Below are 27,372 nucleotides of genomic sequence, written 5' to 3'. Positions count from 1 at the left end.
CTTGCGTAAGGCAAAAAGGCCGTAGACTTAGGTGCCACTTCGTTGCTATCGTCACTCACCCGTTGCACAGAAGGCTGATAGCGCAACGCACGTTTGATCTGCCTCTCACTATAACCAGCTCTGTCTCTCATCAAAAAGCAGAGGGACAGAATTAGTGCTACCTCACCTGTTGATTAACTATCGGTATTTCTGATTTTGGTTATCTTTGTTTGTGTTGACACTTGTTCTGTGTGTGGTGTCTTCCTTGTTTCTCCTCTATGAACCGAGGTATAGCACAGTTCTTCTTCCTTGCATTTGTTCCTTGAGAGTGGCAGGGTGTGCTCCTGTCGAAATATCGGCGGTGTTCGACGACGTCACCCGGCAGCAAACACGTAAGTTATTTGAACATTCGATTCGCCGGGAAGAGTTAAGGTCTCACAGGGCTGTAGAAGTTTAATCAGTATTATCTTGTCAGTATGACGTTCCAGTCATTAATACTAGTCAGTTACAAGAACATAGTACAAATCCTACCTTCCTCCACTGTAGCTTTGTGTTTTCGTGGAACAACTTATCTTATCAGTATGACGTTTTAATCATCGAGACTAGTCAGTTACAAGAACATAGGACAAATCCTACCTTCCTTCACTGTAGCTTCGTGTCTTCGTGGAACACTTACAACTATGATACCAAATCTTTAGTAGCAAGGCGTACACATACTTACCGGTAGCATGTGACTATTGTCAATATCCAAAGAGAGATGGAGCCATCCCACCGATAGCAACCTTTCCTAAAAAGAGCATCATAAAAAACGCTGGAATTTACAATTTAAAGTGCGGTAGTTGACTGATTGCATTTTCGACACCACAGATTAATCTGGGGCCGGCAATGTAATCAGCTAACTACCATATTTCAAATTTTAAATTCCGTTGTTTCTGATGAAGTTCTTGTTAAATAGAAAGAACTAAACCGCTCAATAAAACATACTGAGAGCGACTTGTGGCTGTCCCAAAAAGCTTAGTTTCAGGAAATATTGTTCAATCTGAGAGAATATTGTCATTTACTGGTAACGTTTTCCCTTGGACACAAAGTGACTGATTCTGGATTACTCTTACACAGAGGGGGACCACAACTTAACTTTGTTTTTGTGATGTTATCTCTGGTTCCCTGGTTAGCTGTGCTCTTCAAGCATCTGTTGTACTTGCTTCTCTAGTTGGTACTTCATTTAGTGTTTCATTCCATAGAGGTCTCCCATAGCACAAATGATAGAGAAGTGGAGTCCTTCCAAGTCCTTGATTCGCTCTCCTGCATATGGTTTGCAAAGTTCAGGGCCTACTTCATGCAGATAGCGTTTTCTGGCGTTTTATTTTCCTACTTTCCACTTAGGCACAATCATCGTGAACAGTGTGTGCCTCCGCGCGAATTTAAACACACAAAATCATTTTTCTTGTGGTGTAGTCGCTATGTTACTACAAACAAACAACAGTGCAGCTGTATCAAAAGTTTGAAGCTTCCTCCATCCAATGACATGCGCAGTGTGTTTTTTTATAGTTTTTCTGAGATTAAAAAACTAAGATCTGTTCTTTCTTCTTGTATTACCCAGTGCTACGGATGGTCGACGTAATTGGATTACCTGCGTGGATAGTTATAAGTCTTAGAGTCGAAGTTGGCGAGCAGATGACTTTCGTGACGGCGGTCCAAGTTTGTGTGGAATATAATGCGAAAAAATGGTTGCGTCACAGTAATAGACGTGAATCAGTTTTCACTGAACAAATTTAAACTTCAGGGTTCGACTTTTTCTATGCCGTGCACGTTTGCACGTAACAGTAAACAGATGAGGCGCGAATCGTTACGTCACCAAGCTGATCTGATTCCAACGTAATTGACTCTGAAACATAAGAAACTCTTTATTTCATGAGTGAATGGTAGTAACCTCATATCGAAAAATAAAACATTGAAATAATGACAATTTCAAGTTATTGTTTCTAAAGTCCTTATGAACAAATACAAAAGATGCTTACACTCTGAGATGCAATAAGAGACAGCCAGAGGATGGGAGGCGATTCGTGTTTCTCTTTAAAAATGAACGTCGAAAACAGCTGCAACGATGGCTGTAGAAATGTGGCAGTAGTAATATACAATTTTATCTTTGCCTGGCTAAATAATTAGTTATACATTCACTACGTTCACATGCGACACATCAGATTCAGAAGCATCCGACCCATCTTACATTTCAGGGCGGTGGGTTACTCTGTACTGTTAATGAAATAAATAAAATAATAAATAATAAACATCTTCTGGAAGACGAAAACTGAATTTCGGAAACCGTTTCTCGCTGTCGCATTTACATGTTAACGTCTGAAGCGGATTTGCTAGTTTGGTTAAATATGGCGTCCTTCACTGCACTATAAGTCCATATTTACCGAATATTCTGAAAACAACACGTAACTTGACAAACGAATCACATTTCAAAATCGGTTGCGTTTACCTGGAACTGAAAATCCATTGCGTAATTGTAAAACCGACAGCTAGAAGCGGATTTCCAAAAGCGATTCTGAAGTGCTTACATGACTAGCCAAAAGCGGTATTAGGAAATCGGTTTACGAAATCCGTTTTTTGAATTCCCATATGAACGGGGTGAATGTGGTGGCGTCTAGCCTTTTGACATTCAAGGACAGTAATCGTAACTGGATTGAATATATTAATTTTGCGCATATAATAAGCTGAACTGTCTAAATATATTTAAATTCTATAGCTCGCGTTTACTATTGCGAGGAATAAAATAAAATGAAAATAGAGCTGATGGTAGCGGCGCGAATCGAATCCAAGCTGACGCATTTTTAAATAAAAGCCATTGGAATGGCACGCCGTTGCGAGAACTGCTGCTCAAAAACCATGCATACTCTACGCGTAAGGTTTTAGAGAGCGTTCTAGCTTTTCCTACTGCCCACGATGGTGAAATATTCTAGGAACTTGAAAAGGGCGTCTGCGTCCTTTTACTCACATAGTTTAAACCAGATCTGTGAGCCTCGTCCTACTGCGCTTTGTGTTAGCTTTACCTTTGGATTAAATTTACCTTACTCTTTAAATTTCAGTTTATCCACCAAAGAGCCCTGGAAAAGGGCATGTTTAACAGATCATCTACCGCTCGCGTTCAGAAAACACTTTCATACTACATTTTCCTGTATGCTCGCTCTTTTTCACCTCCACCTATAGGCTTTAGACTTATAAGGGTAGTAACCATAACTATATTGAATATATTACGTTTATGTATATCAATTGAACTGTTTAAATAGATTTAAATTTCGTAATTAATAACACAGGCGAACGAAAAATTTTTTTAAAGAGTTTTCTTACTTTGATAGCTGATCTTTATTGATTTTTATGAGCTGAAGCCAAATCTAGCCTTAGTTTTTTTGTATCACCCATAGTTTTCGAGCAATATGCTTTTTATTATATAGTATAAAAGTCCAATGCTATACGGTAAACGGGGAAATTAATCAAACACTTGGTTACAACATAAGCATGGTTTGTGTTTACAGTAAGCTACTTAAAACAATGATATGTGTTAACAGAGGTTTAACTTGTCAGCTGTTATTGGTTTGTATTTTCTTTCTCTTTTTTCTTTGAAGCTTCTTGCGTAGCTTTTTTACAATGAGTCGCTTTCTGAACTTCTCGGTGAAGTGACCAACTGTAGTCCCCCATCATGCTGGTGTTCCAGCTGCCTTGGTAGCGTTTTCCCATCACTTTAATGTCCTGGTGAAAACGTTCTCCTTGCTCCTCACTAACATCTCTCAAAATGTCCGGGAAGTAATCAAGGTGACTGTTCAAAAAGTGAACTTTCAGGTTCACTAAACATCCTAAAGTTTTAAACTTCTTTAACAGTGTAGCTATAATGGAAACATATTCTGGGTCTTTTTAATTTCCTATGAACTTTGTAACGACCTACTTGGATGATTACCATACGTCTTTCACATTTAAAGTCATTGTGGATTCAGAGTTAACATCAAACATCAATTTTCTAATGTCAAGTCCGACAAAGACGCCTTCTTTTACTTTAACTTCTGAAAGGTGTGGAAACTTTTGGCAGAGATAATAAAAATATGGTCCACCTTTAGGCGAAGCCTTTAAAAACTATTTCATTAGGTCTAACTTTATATGTAGAGGTGGTAAGAGTACGTTTTTTGGATCTACAAGGTTTTTGCGTAGACTGTTCTCCTCGCCAGGTTTTAAAGACTCCCTGACAGGCCAATTCTTTCTGCACCAGTGTTGGTCCCTAGCCCTACTGTCCCATTCACACAAGAAACATGGAAATTTGGTAAAGCCACCTTGCTGACCAAGGAGCGTGCATATTACTTTTAGGTCACCACATATCATCCAACCATAAGCAGAATAGCCTATTTTATTTAGCACTATTTCTAGGTTTTCATAGCTTTCTTGCATATGTAGAATGTTCAACAGGTATAGATGCATATATGTCACCGTTGTGTAATAAAACAGCCTCTAAACTAGTTTTGGATGAACCAGTCTTCCTTTTTGTATTTAATACCAAACTCTTTCATCAGACCGGGAATGTCTGAACAGTACACTAAATCACCTTATTGTTGAAAAATCTTGGATACTCGATGCTCTCTCTTTCTATACATGTATATGCTGGTTCCAACTGTCAATAAGTTCTTTTAATCTAGAGCCAAGCAATTCAGCTTTCTTTCGTTAAGCCCAGATCCCTAACCAAATCGTTAAGCTCGGTCTGATTAAACAACTTGGGCTCTAGACTTTCCGTATTACAATGGAAATAATCATCATCTGGTTCATCTAAATCATACTGCACATCAGAAAATACTTCTGCTGGAAGATATTTGTTTTTCTCCAATGATGACCAGTAATAACAACACTGCCAAAGTAGCAATCATCGGAATGATTTCTTGGCTCCCCCCTTATGATAGAAACAGCAAATATAAAGGCTTTTTTTCTCCTTTTTGGACAATTTTCTCAGATCTTCAACACACACATAACATACCTTATGTAGCGCCCGAGATTTATCTTGATCACCAAGTTTAGATCCAAAGTGTGATAGATAAATCTTTTTCACAAAGTCTGGAATATTTTTCTTTGGTGTTTTTTAATCACATATTCACCACAAATATAACAAAAACTGTCAGCAGAGTTTTTACAACCACAACTAGACATTATACTGAGAACATGTACAGGAAACGGGAAAGTGAGGTTTGGTTGACAGTAAACAAAACACCATCTGTTAACACAAAAATAGAATCGACCTTTTTCTGCCAGCAAATTTTTTTCAGCAGTGCTACCAACGTCATCTACTCATTACACCTCTTTTTTAAATTATTTCAATTATATAAAAGTTATTAAATTCTTTAAAAAATCGCTTAATTTAATAAATTTAACTGCAAAATGTGAATAAATGGTGAGTGATACAGTTTTGTGAAGTATCATATTTGGAATTCCCACCTTAAAAGCATAAGAATAAGGCATTTTCAGCAAAAAAGTTTTTCCATCGATAGCCTGGGTAATTTAATGTTCTGAAGAATAAAATAAAATGAAAAAATGATGCTAGTAGCAGGAATCGAAACTATCAATAGCCTGTCAGTATATTTTTCCACTCACGTTAACCACAGTGATGTTACGTCGGCTGCTATTTAAAAAGGCCTTCATTCACAACGCTTGCACAACACATTATATGCACTTTCAAAGAAAGTTTCCGACCTGGTGCTGTAAGCATCTTAACATTTATGGTGCCAGAAGGTATGATATCCTATCTTCTCAACATGTTAACAGTTACGGTGCCAGAAGGGGTGACGTCACACCAGAGCATGCACAGCCGAAGACAGACAGCTGCGTCGCTTCTCTGAGTCCATCGTAGCGCGGTTGACCCCTATTGAAACACTTGATACTTAGTGGAATACCTACAGTGTGGTGTCGCACATTGGCACATGATAACCGGCTGCCACTGGGTGGAGTGTAAGGAGTGCACACCGAGTTCATGAGATGAATAAATTCCACATTTTAGAGAAAAAGTGGCGGTAAGTTGCGGTATGCTGAAAAAACATAAGCAGGGTCGATAATATGGAGCTCGTGAATGTGTTAAGTCAGGAAGGGCGTGTAACTGAAGTTTGCTCATTCCGCAAGCCAGTCAGAAGCATCTCCACGCAAAATTCCGTGGGCCAGTATAACAAGACACCCATGACAACATACTGGAGAACGTTTATGAAGACTATTACAATAATGCCTTCAACTGCTCGAGCAAACCCCTGAGGCAGTATAAGTTGATTTGAAATGAATCAGATTGCAAGGTAATGAAAGTGGGCACAATAAGATGTGTATATCGTTTTTCCCACTTTGCACTGACTGCTACATTATAGTTCCACATCACAATATCGGCTTAATAGAAACACTTCAGTGTTCATATGGCGTAATTATATTAAGGTAGTTAGTTAGTTTCATGTTCCATGGATCATTTGTACAATAAATCGTAATGTGTCACTTTTCACTCACATCGTAAATTAATTTGTAAAGATGGGTACATGCTGAAAATTTTTTGTTTTATTATTATTAAATATACATATGTGATTTAGTAACTCTTACCCACTACCTATTACCCATTACAATAACAAAAATTCTTCTACGAAATAAAAGGAGCTGTCAAGGAGAAACTTTTTCAATTTGTTATTTACTTTTACTTTGCTGTCGTCTATCACACATTTTATATCTCTGTTTAAATTATCAAAAATTCTAGTGGGCCATTGTGCACCTATTTTTGTGCCACAGACAAGCGCAGTGTGGAGTAATGAATGCCATTTATCCTTACGGTATTGTAATTTTGAACGTCATTGTTCATTTTCAACTGCAGTGGATTATTTCCAGCGAACGTCATAAGGGAATAAATATACTGTGAAGCAGTAGTCAGAATGCCCAACTTCTTAAACAGATCTCTACAAGATTATCGAGCATGACCATCACATATAATTCTTATAGCACGTTTTTGAGCCACGTAGAGTATCCGTCTTCAAGACGAGTTACCCAAGAACATTATTCCATACGAAATTATCGAACGAAAAAATGCAAAATATGTCAACTTACAGACCTGTCTTTGCCCAAGATTTTCAATAATACTAAGTGCAAAAGGGGCATGAACTACTTTTCGTCCGAAGGGCTCATACCGCTGTGAGCGATTTACATTCTAAGAACATTTTCTTGCGCTTTTTAGCGTTCACATTTTGCTATCACACTGTCCTACTGCTGTATTTTGCACACCATCGATCAGTACTCATATTTTAGCACTTTTCTCGCACTTTTCGTCAAAATTTCCATCGGCACCAAAACGTATTTTCCAGTTTAAATTCTCATAAATGTAGACACCAAAGAATCTTGAAATTTCCACATTATTTATTATTTCCTCACCAGGCGTTACAGGTTTCATTGGTGTAGCAATCCTGGCCTTGCAGAACTGAATAGATTGCATCTTTTTACAATTGAGTGTGACACCATTGACAGAAAACCACCCTATGATACTTTTAAGCAGAATGCAATGCGACAGTAAGTCACTACGTGGAACTAAGGGAGTTTTGTGTCCTTTTATACGAATATTATGCTTCTTCGCGTTTCCACAGTACCTCTCATAAACTTTGAATAGACGATCTCGTAAATGTGTTTAGCGGTAAGACGCGCAGTATTTCATCCGAATGGCTCATACCGCTGTTTTTGATGTGAGCGATTAATATTCTAAGAACATTTTCTTGCGCTTTTGAGCGTTCACATTTTACTATCACACTGTCCTACTGCTGTATTTTGCACACCATCGATCAGTACTCATATCTTAGCACTTTTCTCGCACTTTTCGTCAAAATTTCCATCACCACTGTAAGTCTTTTCTCCTTCTCGTAGTCAATAAAGTTAACGACATCACCATAATGTCTTCAGGAATACCAGTGGAGATATTTTCAGCGACCATTTTCCAAGCTCATGCTGCTGGTAACAACGTCTACTCTTTTAAAACTGGAACGTGACCATAACTAATTCCGTTGGCTGAGCTAGTTCTTAGTGTACAATTCGCTTTGCCGAATAAAACGTACTCTAATTGAAAACTACTGACCTAATACCTTTGAATGAGTTAGGTTTTTCTTAATTTCGTAATGAGCGACTATAATTACGTAACAGCTTCAGAAATAGAGAGCAAATGGAAAACGTTCTACGTGCAAAATGCGACATTTGTCTCGATAATGAAAAAAATGATATACTTCTGTCTGCATATAACTCATATATATCCAAAGAATTTGAAAGGTATTCTGATGCGACATAATTATGCCGCAAAAAATAGAGAGAGAAATTAGAAAATTAATAATTTACTAAGACCATTCTAAGTGCCATAACAAAAAACTGATTGGTTCTAAGTGCAAATAAGGTTTCTTGAGATTATTCTTGCTAAGAAGAAAACAGCAACCAACCACTGTTTATGATGTTATTCACTTATAACAATAGCGCCGCCACTGGTTTCGAGTCGACTAGTCCATCTTCAGACAGCTGTTTTTTCACGTTTACATTGCGTACGCCTGGTGTTGTGTACATTTGCTGCTGGCTGACTTTTTTTTTCCTGAAACCCAAGGATAAACAAAAACAAACGCGAAAAACCATCAGAGGAACAACCTATCGTCTCGAAACCGATAACGGTTGTTTGTTGCCTTCTTCTCTACAAGAATGATCGTGTATTTACTACACTGTCACGATCTTAATGCATTATTTGCAATGTCAATATCCCTTTTTGTCAACACATACAAATTGTACAGGGGTGAATGAGATATCGTTAGAAAAGTTTTTTAACCGGCTTCTGACATTGCTTACCGATGTTGCCCTAGAACCTACTGTTTGTGGTGAATTTTAACCTATGAGAGACGTTTGGCTATCGTAGACAAGAGGGTATCATGGATGTCCAGCATCATGCATAAAGTTTACGACGCGAACTTATTAACCACGAATAAGAGACTCCGTATCCATATTATCTCATTAAAATAACTAGGCGTACAAAGTAATTCATTGCTGTAGCGTGAAAACGCAATTTAGATACGACTCTGTTACGGATGTCATTGTGAAGAGCGTGAGGTGCACTATCAGTACCCAAAGAGAGGCAAGTGGCCAAATTCAAGTGAAAATCCTTATTAAATTGATAATTACAAAATAATGTAAGATGTGACCTCGCATGATTCGTAAATAGACTCAGAATTTTAGAAAACTAAAGTCAGACGATATCAGTCTTCGGAGGGAATTCAAGAAGCGTAAGAGTCCAATGGCGACAGAATATGACAATTACGATGGCGTCGCAAACGAAACGAAAAAAACGGCGCAAGGCGATCACACAGCTGATTCGTCCGTCATACGGCGGCCAGCAACTCTCCAAACTCATTATGAGTAACTACTGTGTATAGACACCGCATTGAAGAGATTGATAGTAAATGTACATATTAGTATGAAACATTTGTTGTGGTTCCTGTCACGACATTGCATGGTAGGAGCACATTCCAAAAAAAAAGCCGCGCATGAAAATGTGAGCATTCAGGAAGCCATATCTCGTGTTCTATTGATCATACAGATGAGGGGTTAAGCGCTTTGGACAGCCGTTATCATAGCGACCATTTCTATACCTATGCTGTAGTTGTCTTACAGTGCAGGGTCTAAATTTAAACAGTACGCTCTTCCTCCAGCCCAGGAGAGTTGAGAAAATCGATTCATTCTTATGCGTTAGATACGGTCTAAGGTCGGCCTTAGGTGGCTTATAAAAGTACCATTTGATCATACGTGGCTCCTGAGAAAATACCAAAAAAACCATGATTTTTAGGTACCAAAAGTACTAATTTCACAAGCTGCGACGTTATCGCGAATGGAACTGTCACCCGAAAATATAGAATAAATATCTTTTGTTTCACGTCTATGGTCATAAACGCGTAGGTGCCCAGACTACCGGTTTCGGACCGAAACTGTTAGTTTGAGGACCTACGAGCTTGTAACCACAGACGTGAAATGAAAGAAAAAAGTACCAATTGTAGGGGTGGCCACTTCAGTGAATCGTCGAAATTTTCAGCACATGTTCTGAAGATGCTGTTCTCGGGGAACCTTGAAACTTATTTCGTCACAGAGTTCAAAAGTTCAAATGGCTCTGAGCACTATGGGACTTAACATCTGTGGTCATCAGTCCCCTAGAACTTAGAACTACTTAAACCTAATTAACCTAAGGACAGCACACAACACCCAGTCATCACGAAGCAGAGAAAATCCCTGACCCCGCCGGGAATCGAACCCGGGAACCCGGGCGTGGGAAGCGAGAACGCTACCGCACATCCACGAGCTGCGGACAAAAAGAAGAGAACCAACTGAAAGGTTCTCATGCAGGAAGCAAAATATATGTGAATATGCTCCTCTTTAAATGAGGCGGGACAATAGGGATGACAGTTATCGCTTAAGCAGCCAATATTCGGTTGTACCGGTTCTTTTCAAAAATGGCTCTTAGCACTATGGGACTTAACAACTATGGTCATCAGTCGCCTAGAACTTAGAACTACCTAAAACTAACTAACCTAAGGACATCACACACATCCATGCCCGAGGCAGCATTCGAACCTGCGACCGTAGCGGTCCCGCGGTTCCAAACTGCAGCGCCAGAACCGCACGGCCACTTCGGCCGGCCCGGTTCTTTTCGTCTTCACTAAAACTTCACTGCGAAACCACGCAAAACAACCGGTTCTTGAAATAACCGATTTTCTGTTTTTATTGATATATCGCCCAGTAATAAACGTAGACTTTGCTTAAAGACTGAAAAATTCTAATAAAGGTGGAGGAGTAGGGGGACACGATCGAAGTGGGGTTGAGTCTGTAGCAGAAATCGGTCTCATTGTCTCCAGCAAACACTGAGAAGGTGAAGGAGAGGAACTCAGTGCACTTTCGGACAGTATCAATTCTCAGCTTGAAGCAACCCAAAATTAAGGCCTCAGTTATCATCCCAAGTTTATATTATTTCAGCAAGATTATAGGTATTTCCATTAAATTGATCTTATCTTCCAAGGAACATTGTGAATGTTTCTTCTCGTTGTATTGAAAATATCTAACCAAAATTGTATCCTTTTTTATTTTTGAGAGTATCATTGATAAGATTGTTCTAAATTAATTATTCAGCAAACCTGCATCTGACTGCGTCTGTGGACTTGTTTCTTACACTCCTCCATTTTACCAGAAATGCAACATGTATTTGACTCAATAAAGTTTAAGAGAATAATGCCGTTTGTGCAATGGCATTAAGTTGGTACTGAAAATTTAACTTTTGGCCCTGATGCTTATTTAATGAAATTATATCTTGACTTGAATAACGCCAGTTCTGAAATGGCATAAAATTAGTTATTTGAAATAAGTTTGCTCTGATAACGCTAGTTCGACCAAAATCGATTTCAAACCATGAATTGCACATATATATTGCATAGAGGGCTCATTTTCTTTACATTCTTTCATTGGTGGGAAACTTTACTTTACTACTCATTTTCTTATTCAATACAAGCAAAGGATGTGGATTATTATTCACGCTATTAGATTTAAATACAATGTTGATCTCAATATATACTGAAACTTCCTGGCAGATTAAAACTGTGTGCCTGACCGAGACTCGAACTCGGGACCTTTGCCTTTCGCGGGCAGGTGCTCTACCAACTGAGCTACCCAAGCACGACTCAGGTCCGGTACTCACAGCTTTATTTCTGCCAGTATCTCGTCTCCTACCTTCCAAACTTTACAGAAGCTCTCCTGCGAACCTTGCAGAACTAGCAAAAATGGTTCAAATGGCTCTCAGCACTATGGGGCTCAACTTCTGAGGTCATTAGTCCCCTAGAACTTAGAACTAGTTAAACCTAACCAACCTAAGGACATCACACAAATCCATGCCCGAGGCAGGATTCCAACCTGCGACCGTAGCGGTCTCGCGGTTCCAGACCGCAGCGCCTAGAGTGCTAGTTCTACGGCCGCCCGAAGTGGCCACTTCGGCCGGCCGCAGAACTAGCACTCCTGAAAGAAAGGATATTGCAGAGACATGGCTTAGCCACAGCCTGGGGGATGTTTCCAGAATGAAATTTTCACTCTGCAGCGGAGTGTACGCTGATATGAAACTTCCTGGCAGATTAAAACTGTGCGCCCGACCGAGACTCGAACTCGGGACCTTTGCCTTTCGCGGGCAAGTGCTCTACCAACTGAGCTACCGAAGCACGACTCACGTCCGTTACTCACAGCTTTACTTCTGCCAGTATCTCGTCTCCTACCTTCCAAACTTTACAGAATTTCATCCTGGAAACATCCCCCAGGCTGTGGCTAAGCCATGTCTCCGCAATACTGAAAAACTACTGCTATGGCAAAACGATATACCGTTTTTTTGCTGGTTATTAATAAAAAACGAAACCCTTTCATCACACAATAACTTAAAACATGGGTTATTCAAAACTAAAAGACCGGTATTATTTTTAACCGGTCGATTTTTCTCATCCCCAAGCACAGTCCAAAAGTCTTCGTGAGATCTCCCCTGAGATGTTTGGCTCTGCAGCTGGATGTGAAAAGCTTCATGTTAAAATGTTTTTCTGGTTGGTTCGGCTTGCAATATCCTCCTTCGATACACTGTCTGAAGCGATTCTACTCCCACGGCAGGTGAAGGATTCGACGACCTCCACCCGTTCAGTGTTAAGTGAGCGTTCATCTACATCAGGGACAGCCAAGATTACGGCTCCCGGGCCGTGCTCAGGCACGAGTGCCAAAGCGCTAGGCCTCAATTCACATTTTCCCCACCGCCACGACAAGCTGCCTGAGCATGAGGAAGGGGAAAGAGGAGAAATCCAATGCGTCGAATTTCATTCGCAATCTAGTCTCACTGTACACGATTTTATATTTTACATTTCTCAACAGCGCAATTCAAGAACGAAACAAACCTTCACTATCATTTATTTATTTATTTATTTTTGGCGCGCTGAAGACATAAAACTACTGGCATATGGACAGATGCAGACAATTTCACAGAGTTTTACACTGAATTTGCCCGTAATCGTGACTTATTTGTTTCATAATCAACAAAAGTTCTCTCACACAGATATGTAGATCGAAATATTGTTGCACTTTTGCAACCTCATTATGGAGACTTGGAAAATCTACCTGAGAAAAGCAATGTAGGCGTCCTGGAAAGTGTTAATGTAAAAAGTTTGTAATTAAAACTGGAATTTTCTTGCAAGCATATCAGTTCCATCTACACATGCGCAGGAGCGATTTCAACTGAAACGGCAAACGGTTCATAAAACAGTTCGAAAATAAATGAAAGATTGACAGTGTCCTCAAAACGTTTAAGAAACTACCCTTGTTGTTCTTTCAAGTCCACAACTATTTCCTGAAACTTTACGTTTCCTATAATGATTCTGAGCTTAGGAAACTGGATTGTCTTTGTCAGAATGTGTCCCTTCTGTAATGTGATTTTCTTTTTAAATGCGTCCCCATCGAGTCAGAAAGAAGTTCTTGCAATGTCTTACAGTCTGCAGTGAGCAGTCAAGTCAATTTAAAACACGAAGTTTGACCTCCATTCCAGATGTTCTAATTTTCTTTCCCCCACTCCCTTTTCTTCCCGAAATTCAACAGTAGTGTGTGTTAAATGGCAAAATCGTTGCAGATCTGCCCCTTGACTTAAAGTAACATATGAAGTCTCCATACTCTTCGTTCAGTTCTGTATATTTTCCTTACTCTCTAAGGTACTGGATGGATTAAACAAAAGTTTCGAACGCTAGGCATCTTTATTAACTGTGGCGTTCGATTGTGTTGATCACAAAATATTGCTCCAGATGTTGGACCATTATGGAATACGGGGAGTATCTCACATATGGCTCCTCTCTTACTTTAACAACAGACTGCAAAAGGTCATTATTCACATGTTCAGAATGGGTGTGATGCGGAGCCTGAGTGGGGTACGGTCAAGGGGGGGGGGGGGGGGGTGCCCCGGGGATCAGTTTTGGGGTCACTCCTGTTCCTTGTTTATATAAATGGTGTGTCCTCTAGTATTAGAGGTAATTCTAAAATATTTCTGTTTGCTGGTGGCACTAGCTTGGCAGTAAGGGATGTTTTGTGCAGCATTGGCTCTGTTTCATGACAAGTGCATGGCTTGTAGAAAGTAAACTAACGTTAAATCACAGTAAGACTCTCAAAATATTGCTCCGGAAGTAGGACCATTATGGAATACAGGGGGTATCTCACATATGGCTCACCTCTTACTTTAACAACAGACAGCAAAAGGTCACTATTTACAGTGTTCAGAATGGGTGTGATGTGGAGTCTGATGGGGTATGGTCAAATTGGGGGGGGGGGGGGGGGGTTGCCCCAGGGATCATTGTTTGGGCCACTCCTGTTCCTTATTTATTTAAATGATATGCCCTCTAGTATTACAGGAAATTCTAAAATATTCTGTTTACTGATGGCATTTGCTTGACAGTAAGAGGTGTTGTGTGCAGCATTGGTTCTGTTTCATGACAGGAGTGCATGGCTTGTAGAAAATAAACTAACTAAATTACAGTAAGACTCACTTTTTACAGTTTCTAACACACGATTCAACAAAACCCGACGTTTTAATTTCACAGAATGGACATATGAGTAACGTAACCGAACAGTTCAAACTTCTAGGTGTTCATATGCATTTTAAAATGTCATGGAGTGGTCACGTTCAGGATCTAGATCAAAGAATTAATGCTGCCATTTTTATTATTCGAACGGTATCTCAGGTAAGTGATCGTTCGGAAAATTAGTCTACTTTGCTTATTTTCATTCGCTTATGTCGTATGGTATTATATTTTGGGGTGACTCTTCTCATTGTCAAGGGATATTTTTGGCTCAGAAACGGACACTTCGGGCAATAAGTGGCATAAGTTCGCGAACCTCTTGTCGACCCCAGTTCACTAGTCTGGGTATTGTGACTTTCTCCTATCTCTCTACATATATATGTATATTCTTTACTATCGAATCTTGTTGATAGTATCAGCTATTTCCTAAGAGTTAGCAGCTTTCACTCAGTTAATACGAGGCAGAAATGCAATCCGCATTTTGATCGCACTTCCTTAACTCTTTTGCACAAAGGTGTGCAGTACACTGCTGCATCCCTTTTCAGTAAGCTACCACAAGAATTCAAAAATGTTAGCTGTAATCCACGCGCCAGTAATGCACGCGCTTTCAAATCGGAACTGAAGAGTTTACTCGTGGGTCACTACTTCTATTCTGCTGAGGAGTTCCTTGAAAATTCAAGCTGATTCTTATGTTATATTGTTGGATGAGTATACTTAAACTGATGGCTTGAATTTTTTGGTTTCATAAAGATTTAATTATATCTGTCATTTCTTCTATGTTGTAATTTCATGCGCTGACACGTTCTGTGACCTTGGAGATTTCCTCGACAATTTGGTCCTATGGAACTAGTCGTGTAAATAAATAAATAAATACATACATCATTAGTCTTCAGTTCACAATTAAGTACCTGGAAAAGCGTTCATCGAATCGCCTGATTCCAGTCTCGAATGGCAAACGGGAAAAAACGAGCAATTAAATGTTTCTAAGCTAGCTCTAATTTCTCTTATTTTGACATGACACCTCTTAATTTATTCATAGTAGGTGGATGCACACAGACTATTTTCAGAGTCGGAGGAGAAAGTTGGTCACTGAAATTTTACGTGGAAATCCTGCCGCAACGAAAAACTTTTTTTTTTTTTTTTTTTATAACGATTGCCACCCCATATGCGTGTCACTCTCTACACTGTACCACGATATTACGAAACGAGCTACCCTTATTTCAGCTTTTTAGATGTTTTCCGTCAGTTCCATCTGATGAGAACGCCGCACCGTACAGCAGTAACCCAGAAGAGGGTGGACAACCGTCGTGTAAGCAGTCTCTTCAGTAGACCTGTCGCATATTCTAAGTGCTCTAGAAATAAATCGCAGTGTTTAGTTTGCATTCCCAACAACATTACTTTGATTTCCTTTCCTCACAATATTGTCTACGTAGTCGTTCAAATTTATGTTATTTATAATACCTAAGAATTTAATTGAATTTATACCATTTAGATTTTTGTGATTTACCGTGTAACCTAAATTTAGCGGTATTTTTTAGTAATCTTGTTGAATGGCTTCACATCTTTAAGTATTTGTAGTGAATTGCCACTTTTTGAGCCATAGTGATGTCATTTTGCAATCGGTTTTGATCATCTGTTGACTTCACAAGACTGTACGTAACGGCGTTGTCTCAAAATAATCTAAGAGGGCTGCTCAGTTTGTCTGCTACGTTTATGTAGATTAGGAACAGCGGGAGTCCTTATACGTGTAGCTTTACGGCCGCCTCCCGTAAATTAACAACAATCGCGGTGTCTATGGGAAGGGGGTGGGGTAGGAGGTTGGCCTCCTTCCTTCGTTGCTTCGTTCGTCAACCGTCGACCGCTGCGAGTCGAGTCGCAGTAACGGTCGTAAGCGCTGTATCTGGACAGCACGAGCGGACGCGCTGAGGCACGCATGCGCATCTCGTACGCACAGCACAGCACAGCACCGCAGCACAGGAAGCGCGGTCCCATATACAGGCAGTGCAGCCGCCCACGCGGCCAGGGCCAGGCGGCGGCCGGCTGAGTCACGACTAGGAAGCGCCACGGCGTGTTTACTGGCGCGGCTATTTGTGGCGCCAGTGCAGCCGGAGCGATGCGGCGGCCGCCGGGAGCGCGCGCGTCATCCCACGCGGGCCGCGACGTCACAGCGCCGTCTCGCGACTGTTACCGGCTTCAGATTCCAGGTCCCAAACAGTGCACGTGCTTCCGAACACAATCTAAAACAAAAACAAGGACACACACGAAGGATTTATGCACATTTGTCCCAAACTGATATACACACTGGTATCGACGGAAAATGCTAAATCGTAAACTTTAATGGCCGATGAATGAATGTGTGATGCTGAAGCGCAATTTTAGCGCTGCCAAGGATAGTAAATAGGGGTTATGTCGATACCAGGGCATAAAATCTTGGCGACTTTAAACCCGTGTACTCAGATACTAAGAATGCTACGCACACAAGGGCGTGAACATTATACACTGAAACTTTCTGGCAGATTAAAACTGTGGGTCGGACCGAGACTCGAACTCTGGACCTTTACCTTTCGCAGGCAAGTGCTCTACCATCTGAGCTACCGAAGCACGACTCACGCCTCTTTCTCAAAGCTTCACTTCTGCCAGTATCTCGTCTCCTACTTTCCAAACTTTACAGAAGCTCTCCTGCGAACGGAAAGTTTGGAAAGTAGGATACGAGGTACTGGAAAAAATAAAGATATGAGGACGGGGCGTGAGTCGTGCTTGGGTAGTTCAGATGGTAGAGCACTTGCCCGCGAAAGGCAAAGGTCACGAGTTCGAGTCTCGGTCGGGCGCACGGTTTTAATCTGCCAGGAAGTTTCAGTATATATTGAGATCAACATTGTATTTAAATCTAATAGCGTGAATAATAATCCACATCCTTTGCTTGTATTGAATAAGAAAATGAGTAGTAAAGTAATATACAAACTGAGTAGTCCATGCGCCAGATAGGCAACATCGAGGAGAGTGAGAACGCAGGAGCGCCGTGGTCCCGTGGTTAGCGTGAGCAGCTGCGGAACGAGAAGTCCTTCGTTCAATTCCTCCCTCGGGTGAAAAGTTTAATTTTTTATTTTCAGTTGAGAAGCACCCACTTGCCTTACTCATACTGTGGCATCAAGCTGTCAGGCCTGCAAGATGAGTGGTTTGCCAAGCGAGTGGATTCTTCCTTAATTTATCGAGTAACATGAATTCTCGTATCTTACTATTTAGTTACAAATTATCCTCCTGTGTGAATAACACGCAACGGAAAGACGCATCTGACTATCAGTGATTTATAGAACTCTGACTGCACACTACGCATTGGCAATACCACATTTACTTTTTGTCTTTGATTTAACGGCTTTTATATAAATTCGGGATATTATGACAACATACAATTTAATGAAAAAGGCCACCAATCTCTTTCTTTTCACTATTTGATTTATTCCTAAACACACAAATTCTACAACCTACAACAATATAACATGAGAAATTCCGCCCAGTGGGCATGGCTTTACATTAGTGAATCTCGTAATCTATTTACCGCAACAGTGCACTTCCTGGACAGGATGGTGGATCTTTTATTATATCTCACGCTTCGACTCTCACAATCATCCTCACGAAACTTTCCTCCAGATCGAGCGATACAGAAGGAACAAGCATAACCCACAAATCTTTCGAAACTACCTTGCTACTCCCATACAAAACACACATACCCAAATTACATGACGTACACAACACAACAATATGAAATACTACACAAAGAACTGTTACAACATCATCACTTTCCGCTTTCCCACGTCAATCAATATTTATCCCAGTTTCACACGACACTGCCCCACTTTGTAATTCTACTTTCCTACTGTGAGCTCTGGAGATAAACGCACGTCTTCCTGTGCAATGCAAGCCAAGTGGCGTTGCTGGAAAGACGGCCGACTCACCTTGATTCTCTCTCAGAGTTTAAATTTAGCGTCACACGGAATGATATTTCTTAAATACTTCAACTTATGATATTTCTTAAATATTTCAGCTTATCGTACACACGCTAGTTATTTCAGCTTAAATTAAGCACACGGAAGTATCTCAACTTATAACTACACGTGGTCTCATCGTGACCGTTGGTTTACTACAATCCCCTTAAAATTACCTGCCTCACATTTAATTCTCCCCACAAAAGTTCCTGAGGAAGAGAAATTATTAATTCTAACTACTCTTAAATATTCCACATCCATACCATGCCTCCACTCTTTCATTACGGAGCACAACAAAAAACAGGTCTTTACAGCAGAAGGTCCAGCGGCAGAGTGCCGAAACATGGCCGTATTCTGGTTCTCTCGCACCTCTGTCGAAGTGGGAGAAGCACCTTGCTACCTTATTGGTCAGCCACATTTCAGACGCTCAAAGCTCTGGTAACTTCCATCTCTTTGGTCCCACCAAAGGTGGCGAAAGGATCGACTCAAAGATGATCACATATTCCCATTCACTATCTGTGGTTAGCAGACGACCATACATTCATTCCTTTCACAGATCTCACCAAACTGGATGTAGGGATTTATTTTGAGGGAGTGCACATGAGATCAATTAAATAAATAAATTGTCATTCTTTCCCACACTGGTATCCGGCTTCGCTGTATTAATTGAAATTGAGTTACTTTTACACAAACAATGTGTTGTTCTGACAAAAATATCGAAGTATTTCGTACCTATTTTCAATGTCGGGCGGTACTGTACCCTTTCACCACTGGCTACCCATGCAGAAAAAAAATGGCACGGTACTATCCTTGCAATGCGAGGGTAGTTCCGAACATTTTTTTAAGAAAACTGTATTAGAACAAACGTAGCAAGTCATCAAAATACCCAGGAGGAGACCTTAGCCCCTGGTGACCTCAAATAGACGCCCAAATATTGTTACTTTGCCAAATTATTGAGAGTTGTTGCATTATTGTACTCTCCACAATCCGGAGTAACGTACACATACAAATTTACAACAATCCACATGACAAATAAAACATTATATCATACAAATAAAAAAAATAATGTTGAGATAAAAATTTGCTTTAGTTACTGGGATCTTAATCCAAATTTCAATAATTCTAACACAAAATAAAAAAATACTAATTGTACTCATGAAATTTTAAATAGCTCGCCGTCCAAACACAGAGCAAGTAATCTGACATTCATAAATTGCGCTGTAAAAACCTTTACACAGCAAAGTCTAAATACAAAACAAAATCAACAAAAGAAAAACATTGCGTACACTAGTTACACGTAGAATGTCAGGCTCCATACCATTACTCTAAAATATACCCCAAACTTACAGAGAAATAAAACTGAGAAGAAAAACAATGAAATATACCACAAGTTACATACTGGTTACGTAATATAGTTCGTCTAAGACATCATGTCATACCCCATTAACTATCATCACCTAAGCAATTGCCACAACTACTCGACAGTGAGTTTAACCTTATCCTATATCGATCAGTACAAATACCTGCTGCTGAGCTAGTCAGTCCATCAACTATGATCAATACACGCAATAAATAGTTAGCAATAAGTGCTTGAATCTACCAGTAGCTCTCGTATCTTACTCTACTGTTCATTTCTCTGTTGTCACACAATTAGACGACAGGAACTTGCATTTCGACTAGCCTTCGTTACACTTTAATGTGAAAAGTCACCACTGTGATAATGCAAAGAAGTGGCTTCAGTCAACACACCAATAAGATCATTACTGTGCACGACATCAAAATGCATCAGTTAATTCCGATATTTGTTGTGCAATGCAAACCCTTGTCACCTGTGACAACCTTACTGATCAATGCTACAAGAACCGCTACGTTAGTATTACGCCACTGGCTTATAATTAAAGCATCATTGTACCAAATATTCTAATAAACATGCTACGTGAACTTGATAACCCAGAACAAACCAAAAAACTAACACTAACTATTCTAAACACAAATGTTAATGAAATACAATTACACTTGCTGTCCCTTCAGGAATGAAACATATAAAAAAAAACATTTACACAATTACAAATACATTATTCCCTGTCTTGCGAGTCACACGGAAACATTTCATTCTGTGATTTTCTTGGGGTCAAAAAGTTGCTGATAGTTTTCCTAGAACCACTGTCTCGGTGTCAAAGCTCTCCCATGGTTACCCGGACGAAAGTCTTTGAGTCACTCAATTTGGCATTTTCAACACGCACTGTACAGTAAACTGTACCTCTCATCAAACACAAATGTCATGGCCGGCCGAAGTGGCCGTGCGGTTAAAGGCGCTGCAGTCTGGAACCGCAAGACCGCTACGGTCGCAGGTTCGAATCCTGCCTCGGGTATGGATGTTTGTGATGTCCTTAGGTTAGTTAGGTTTAACTAGTTCTAAGTTCTAGGGGACTAATGACCTCAGCAGTTGAGTCCCATAGTGCTCAGAGCCATTTGAACCATTTTTGAACAAATGTCATAGTCACTCTCAGAGTACCACCCGCTGTTGCCTCCGCGGGATACCTTCCCCAGTCGTAAGGGTGGCGGAACTTATGAATGGCCAGTGATACGTGCGTGTCGCCCCAGGCCGTTGACCTGCTGTAGCGGGCTCATGGAGTGTACCTCGTCCGACAGTGGAGTGGGGAGTGCCGCGGCTCTGTCACCCGTCGCCATGGCAACGTCAGCTCGGCCTGCGAGCGGTACGGGCGTTACGACACCCAATCAGTCAGAGCCTTCCGTGCATCTCGCAACATTACAGACAAAAGAATATTCTTACATTATTTAAATGGTAATAAAAGAATCTTTGTCCTAAAAAAAACATAAAATTATACGCCCTAGTTTTCTACACACACAACATCAATATTTATCTATCCCTTTTCTATAGACAGCCCACACTCGTGCTATTCATTGTACCTGTCGTCCCTCATACAAAACATGAAAGTGTAAAAAAAAAAAAAAAAAAAAAAAAGGAATAATAAGCAATCTATACTGCTCATAATTACAATATCAAATAGTAGGCTACTCTAACATCCTATCACAGTGAAAATATTAGAAACTTTATTCTAAAACTACAATATACAATGAACTTTTGTGCTTGTGACAGACTGAAGGTAATACCCCTTGAAAGTGTTCTAACAAAAAATAAGAATAATCTACACAGCTCACAATTACCTACCACATGTTATTAAATAGTAAACTACTTTAACACCCTAACACAACAAACATTTTAGAAACTGATGACTCTAAATCTACAACATACAATGCACCTTTGTGCTTGTGACAGACTGAAATTAGTATCTTTCTATATATTTCACCTTTTTATTATATATAACAACATTTCTAGGACATGTATGAACCATTCACATGATGTCAGATCCTGACCTGCCATCGAGGTTCATCCCAATCAAACAATTCATAATAATGTTTTAGTTACCGATCGGTAGCATTCCCTTTACAGGAGTGTGCGCATTGATCACACTACTCTACGACTCTCACTCATCAGACATCACATTTTCCTTCTCATTCAATCCATTAATACACTAACAGAATAGGTCTAGAAGTCAGCACACCTTAACACCACCACACTCACGACAACATACCATACCTTTGCTCCCTTATACTCAACCACATAACACATGAAGCTGCTTCGGAGATAGCTTTCCAGTCTCCGAATTCGTCCTTTCACTCTGGCACCTCTCTCCATCGGCTTACCTCCGCATTCGCTTTACCCATTAATCATTCTGCTAAACACCAACTTAGAATTGCGACATTTCATCTAAGAACAAAAAATACACAAATTAATCAACCTGCAAAATAACTGTACACATTCTTGGTACCGTTTTGATTGGTTATACTGGTACCAGGCTTCAACAACAACAACAAATATTATTTTTGCCAAATCGCAAATTTTATGCTAAGAATTAGATCTACACTTATATTACATCTTACGTCGGTATTCCACAACGTTCACCATCTGGGTCTCGTACTCCCTTTACGTCCTTTCACATTGTGCAGTTGTCCTCATGTCTTCATTCGTATTTCGGCTCTCCGTCCGTCCATTACTCCATCATTTCCTGGTCTTCCTTCGCCATTGGCATTAATCTCTATTGCAGCATACACAGGCCTCTCTGTAACATACATCTAAGACATCTCCACATTATTAATTCTACTTACCTTTATTTACCACTGTTTCATCACGTCGAATCTCTCTTTATTAATCACACTGCTTCACGTCGCTTTTCTCCTCACATATCACCTTTATCCACTACTATTTATCACGTCGCTTCTCTATCTACCATCTTTAACTACTCATTAATCATCACGTCGTTTCTGCTTGATTCTCATTCATATGACAAAAAATACATACATACACCACTCTGTCGACTCCTGTTCATGACTCATTCGACCAGTCTATTCCGTCACACTTCCTGACATCCCGCCTGAAAATTCTTATGTTCGATTTGACCCTGCACAACGTTACACACCACAAATAAATACACTGACTATCTACCATAAATTGCCTACCTTAGATCTATCCTTAACTTTTCCATAATTTGATGTTAGAAATGTGATGAAGCCCACGAGATTGTTTCCCCTTGATCGTCTCAATCAGTACAGCATTTTCATGGACAATCCGCCTCACTCTGAATGGTCCACTATACACAGTAAAAATTTGCTAGTTAGGAATCTGTGGCTACACGAAAATTAAATGTGTGCCGAGAATATACAAGCTGGGAGAATTGGGCAGCCCAAGTGTTAGTAACTTTGGTGCTAGTGGCCTCTTTCACTAACACCAGATTCCGAATAACCATACACCGCACTTCATTATAACTGTCACCACGACAATGACATACTATAGATCAGATGGCATCTAATTTAAAAACTTCGTTCACCATGTTTACCTCTTACATTACGTGTTTAGTATCTACAATAGTCAAATCACACTAATTCAACTGGACTCATTGGCATTATTACATAACAATTCTTTTACTTTACTGTTCGAAATAAAATTTGCAAATTTTACTGAGATACCAGCCTAATAGATGCCATTACTGCCGTTTTATTCTCTGATCAGAAGTATGGTATTTGCATTCCTACATATTAGTAGAGTTTGTCTGCTACATAGACAATTTTCAGTGCCAGCTGCATGTGTTTTAGAGCAAGATATTAAGGGCTGATATGTTGGATTTGATTCTCCTATTCTTCAGTCTATTACGACAAGAAAGAAATACCAGGATTCCACGCTCTCCTGTCATTCTGATACTTTCTGCCGTTCCTCTCCTCGACACTACCTGACCTATGAGTCGTGTCTCCGTTCACGATATCACTCTCATTACCCAATTCTTGTAACAAATGCTGAAATGACGCAGAATCGTCTACGCCTCTGCCTGCTATCGCTATATCTCTGCGCAATTTCACTGGCAACTTCGTTATATGGATCCTAATGAACTCCGCTGGTTCGTATGTCACATCCAAGTACCTGTTTCGTCTGAACATCTCCTGATAGCACGACACTGAATCCCTTATACCACATTCGTTACAATTTGGCATCATCAATATGCTTTGCGTAACCTGGTCCTGCTTACTTTTCGACCAGAATTCATTTAAATAGCTACTACAGTCTTTAAGGTCTTCCTGCATTTTCGCTCTAGCCTCGTCCCTCAAATAGTTATACACAAACTTCGTTTTGAGGAGCAGTCCCCACGATGAAGGTAATGAATCGTGAAATTGAGACAGCCTTGGACTATACCCAGTTGGGTCTGCCACCTGTTTTATCTGACACAACCGTTCTTCTGACTCTCTGAATTCGTCTTGCTCTTTCTGCCTATTTTCGCTTTTTGAGTTTATCTCACTCTCCCTCTGCAATCCACCTGGTGGTGTGTCACCTTCGCTACTGCACGCTAATTGCAACTGTGCTAGTTCACTATGTTTCCTACCTATTTCTAATTGTGCCTCTTTAAACTGCAATAGTGATTGTATCTCCTCCTGGTCGGCATAAACCTCTCGCTGCGTACTGTCAGAACCTGTCTCGCCCCTTGTACTGATCTTTTCTGCATCTGCACTAATCGTATTCATTCTGGCCACTACCTCTTTGATTCGCTCATCGGGCAAAACGTCCCTACGTTCAGTAGTATCACTCTCTATTGCAAATACTTGTACCTCCAAATTATTAGCTTTTTCTTTCACTGCGTCACATACTTCCTTCAACGCACCCAGATTCTTCTCCCCCTCATCTAACCGATTATTAACTGCGGGCAGACACTCATCGGTAACTGAGTGTACCTTCCTCATTGCCTCTTTATTTCCCTTATCCAATGCCTCCATACTTTCCTCACTATCTTTATCCATCGCTTCCCATCTTTCCTCATTACCTCTAAACATCGCGTCCATCATTTCCATTAACTCCCTATGTCTCTCCTCAGCCTCCCTATCTCTCTCGTCAGCCTCCCTATCTCTCTCCTTATCTCTTTCCTCATTCTCCCTATCCATCGCTTTCCATCTTTCCTCATACTCCCTATCTCTCTCCTCGTTCTCCCTATCCATCGCTGCCCATCTTTCCATCCTTTCCCGGTCTCTCTCGTCAGCCTCCCTATCCATCTTCTGTAAAAACTGCAGTATCACATTGTAATTTGCTACTTCCGACGCGCTCACCTCGCTCGCCTGAGAAACCGTAGCTTCGCTAAGGGTAGCTGCACTTTCACTGCACACCTGGCGTAGTCCCGAGCCCGCGTCGTCGGGAAAAGCCCGCGTTTGTGGACAAAGCCCGCCGCATAAAGGATCCCCTTGCAGCGGTCCACTGAACAATACAGCCCCTTCTGAGTGTCTGCCGTCCCCGCTCATTAACCCATGGTCAACAGCTACTTCCCGCTGCACTGCTACGTTCACGCCAGAATCGCTATTCTCCATGGTGACTACACTTTTAGACTGCGACCTAGTTACTACGGACATTACGCAAAAAAAATTATAAAACGATCTTCCAGCCTTGTGCGATATAGCAATTAATTACATAAAATAAAATAAAAGATCCTCACCAATCCAGAAAGAAATTGCAAACAGAAAAAATTTTACTTCTTAGCGCTATCACAATATATTCCATCAAAAAATAAAAAAATTTAATAGCAAACCCTAACAACAAAATATCCTAACAAAAAATGATCCTCGCAACAAAATTATCGTGACAAAAACGGAATCCTGGCATCAAAAATATCCTAACAAAAGGAATCCTGGCAACAAAATATCCTAACAAATGTTATCCTGGCATCAAAAATATCCTAACAAAAAGGAATCCTGGCAGGGTCGAAATTATGAGAGGCACCCACTTGCCTTTCTCATACTGTGGCATCAAGCAGTCAGGCCTGCAAGATGAGTGGTTTGCCAAGCGAGTGGATTCTTCCTTAATTTATCGAGTAACATGAATTCTCGTATCTTACTATTTAGTTACAAATTATCCTCCTGTGTGAATAACACGCAACGGAAAGACGCATCTGACTATCAGTGATTTATAGAACTCTGACTGCACACTACGCATTGGCAACACCACATTTACTTTTTGTCTTTGATTTAACGGCTTTTATATAAATTCGGGATATTATGACAACATACAATTTAATGAAAAAGGCCACCAATCTCTTTCTTTTCACTATTTGATTTATTCCTAAACACACAAATTCTACAACCTACAACAATATAACATGAGAAATTCCGCCCAGTGGGCATGGCTTTACATTAGTGAATCTCGTAATCTATTTACCGCAACAGTGCACTTCCTGGACAGGATGGTGGATCTTTTATTATATCTCACGCTTCGACTCTCACAATCATCCTCACGAAACTTTCCTCCAGATCGAGCGATACAGAAGGAACAACCATAACCCACAAATCTTTCGAAACTACCTTGCTACTCCCATACAAAACACACATACCCAAATTACATGACGTACACAACACAACAATATGAAATACTACACAAAGAACTGTTACAACATCATCACTTTCCGCTTTCCCACGTCAATCAATATTTATCCCAGTTTCACACGACACTGCCCCACTTTGTAATTCTACTTTCCTACTGTGAGCTCTGGAGATAAACGCACGTCTTCCTGTGCAATGCAAGCCAAGTGGCGTTGCTGGAAAGACGGCCGACTCACCTTGATTCTCTCTCAGAGTTTAAATTTAGCGTCACACGGAATGATATTTCTTAAATACTTCAACTTATGATATTTCTTAAATATTTCAGCTTATCGTACACACGCTAGTTATTTCAGCTTAAATTAAGCACACGGAAGTATCTCAACTTATAACTACACGTGGTCTCATCGTGACCGTTGGTTTACTACAATCCCCTTAAAATTACCTGCCTCACATTTAATTCTCCCCACAAAAGTTCCTGAGGAAGAGAAATTATTAATTCTAACTACTCTTAAATATTCCACATCCATACCATGCCTCCACTCTTTCATTACGGAGCACAACAAAAAACAGGTCTTTACAGCAGAAGGTCCAGCGGCAGAGTGCCGAAACATGGCCGTATTCTGGTTCCCTCGCACCTCTGTCGAAGTGGGAAAAGCACCTTGCTACCTTATTGGTCAGCCACATTTCAGACGCTCAAAGCTCTGGTAACTTCCATCTCTTTGGTCCCACCAAAGGTGGCGAAAGGATCGACTCAAAGATGATCATATATTCCCATTCACTATCTGTGGTTAGCAGACGACCATACATTCATTCCTTTCACAGATCTCACCAAACTGGATGTAGGGATTTATTTT

The 27,372-nt window shown here is 40.4% G+C and overlaps 1 non-coding gene across 1 annotated transcript; it reads right to left on the bottom strand.

Moving 5' to 3' along the window:
• Nucleotides 1–12,158: 12,158 nt before the first annotated feature.
• Nucleotides 12,159–12,233, bottom strand: Trnas-cga (transfer RNA serine (anticodon CGA)). Its single transcript has one exon. It is a non-coding gene; the product is annotated as a tRNA-Ser (tRNA).
• Nucleotides 12,234–27,372: the final 15,139 nt, after the last annotated feature.

The sequence above is a fragment of the Schistocerca nitens genome, chromosome 10, assembly GCF_023898315.1.
Source record: "Schistocerca nitens isolate TAMUIC-IGC-003100 chromosome 10, iqSchNite1.1, whole genome shotgun sequence".
Lineage (NCBI taxonomy): Eukaryota > Metazoa > Arthropoda > Insecta > Orthoptera > Acrididae > Schistocerca > Schistocerca nitens.
This window is presented reverse-complemented; position numbering and strand designations above follow the sequence as displayed.